We start from the raw sequence: 2,595 nt of genomic DNA, 5'->3' as shown, positions 1-2,595 counted from the left end.
GGGGTTTGTGTTTTATCTACCTTCCTACTTATTAGGATTTTGGTTTTATACTATTGCATATATTATTTATGTATGACAGGCATATTGTGTCCTTATATGGAAGGCGTGTTGAATAAACTGTTTAAATTACCCAAAAATGAAAATAACACTGAAATTTCATTTTAACAGATATATTTACCAAAATTGCATAAAAATATCTTGAAATACAAAAGAGTAAATTTATTCAACAAAATCGCCACTGACTTCAACCATGGCCTCCAGACGACTTCGAAATCTCCTGCAACTCTTCTGGACGGTCTCCTTGTTTAAGTTGGTGAATGCTGCCATAATTCTTGCCTTCAGTTCATCTTTGGTGTTACAAGGAGTTTTGTTGGTCTCTCGCTCAACTGTTCCCACACATAATAATCAAGGAGATTGCAGTCTGGGGAGTTAGGTGGCCAGATGTTAGGGGTGGTGTGGTCGCAGAAATTATCTGACAGCCATGACTGGGTTTTCCTGTTTGTGTGGTTTGGTGCAGAGTTCTGCTGCCAGACATAAGGTCTTCCAGTAGCCATCATCTTGACCTAGGGCAGTACTACCTCCTGCGAGCACTTGATGGAGGCCTCCATGTTGAATCTGGAGCTGTATGGAAAGATGAATGGAGGCATAACGTCACCATCACTAGTGATCACTGCAAACACAATGATGTTGACTGGATGTTTGACTTTTATCACTCTTGGTATATGTCCTCAGATTAACAGCCAAACACTCTGAAATGTTTGTACTGGAGTTTCTGATGTGAATGTCAAGCAGCAGTACAGCAGGTCATTTCGAAATTTCTGGTAGATTGACATGTGCCATGGTGCTGTTTTACTCAGAGATGGTGCCCAACTGACCTCACTATGCAGTGTAGTTGACAACATAAAAAACAAACAATGCGCATGTGCGAAATTAAAAATATAAAATGGCGACAATTTACCCATTGCACGCTCTCTCTCTCTCTCTCTCTCTCTCTCTCTCTTTCTCTCTCTCTCTCTCTCTCTCCACACACATATATATTCTCTCTTTTTCGCTTTTACTTGTTTCAGTCATTTGATTGTGGCCATGCTGGAGCACCACCTTTAGTCGAACAAATCGACCTCAGGACTTATTCTTTGTAAGCCTGGTACTTATTACATCAATCTCTATTGCCAAACTGCTAAGTTACAGGGACATAAACACACCAACATCAGTTTTCAAGCGATGGTGGAGGGACAAACACGGACACAATCACAAATATATACATATATATATATATGTATATATACGACAGGCTTCTTTCAGTTTCTGTCCACCAAATCCACTCACTAGGCTTTAGTTGGCATGAGGCTACAGTAGAAGACACTTGCTCAAGATGCCATGCTGTGAGACTGAACCCAAAACCATGTGGGTGGGAAGCAAGCTTCTTACCACAAAGCTATGCCTGCGCCTGAGCCATGCCTATACACAAATATTGAAAGCTAAATACTTTCAGGTCTTTATCTTAAAAATGCAAAGAAGATATTTGCATTTTATCAACAGATGCTACACTTTCAATTGTTAAGAGTGCAGTCACACAGATGGAAAGGGAAAATGAAATAAATTAAATTTATCTTACGCGACAGCAGTTTTGAAAGTTAATTCTTTTAAATATTACTTCAAATTCTTTTTCTTCTATGTTTTTATTTCACAAAGAGAAACAATTGTCAAGATATATTTTCCCATTATTTTGTATATATTTAAAAGAAGAATACCTCATTTTTGTTGTGATTTTAGGATCTCAGTGATATGGAAACAAGCCATAACTAAATGTGCATAAGTTTGAGCCTGTTTTCATTTCCATAGCAGAGATGGAGTTTTGATGGTGAAAGTTATCCTCAAAAAGAAAATGGCTGTTCTTCTGAATAAATATTAGTATTTTTACGATTATTTCTTTTTCTATGCACTTTGGTGGTCCATGTTCTTTTGTTATCTAACCAGAATTTCATGACTTCAACTCTATAATCATAAGAGATATAAATATTCTCTGTATTGATGGATACCTTTTATTTTTTACTTGCTTCAGTAATTTGACTGCGGCCATGCTGGAGCATTGCTTTAGTCAAATAAATCAATCCTAGGACTAATTTTTTTAAAACCTGGTATCTATTCTACCAGTCTCTTTTGCTGAACTACTAAGTTATGGGGATGCATATAGTTATATCCAGTTAAAAGAAGAAAATAAAATAGAGATTAGGAAGTTAATAATTATTTATTATTAACAAATTGGTCATCTTCCCTTCTTACAGTTGTTTCAATTGATACTCAATAATTTAATTACAAATTTGTACATTAAATATGCGGACTTATCAACTTTATTTCAACAGTCTGCTGAAATGAATTGATACTACCACATATAACATCTCAAGGTACATCTTTTTCTCTGATGAAATTATGCTCATGTCACATAAGTGCAAATTTAATGTACAAATTTGTAATTAAATTATTGAGTATTAATTGAAATGGCTGTAAGTACCGAAGGTGACCAATTTGTTAATAATAATTAACTGTTAACTTCCTAATCTCCATTTACTTTTCTTCTTTTAGTTATATATATAT

This window comes from Octopus bimaculoides, chromosome 4 (assembly GCF_001194135.2).
Source record: "Octopus bimaculoides isolate UCB-OBI-ISO-001 chromosome 4, ASM119413v2, whole genome shotgun sequence".
NCBI classification, from domain to species: Eukaryota; Metazoa; Mollusca; class Cephalopoda; order Octopoda; family Octopodidae; genus Octopus; species Octopus bimaculoides.
The sequence above is the reverse complement of the archived record's forward strand: the minus strand, read 5'-3'. Positions refer to the sequence as shown.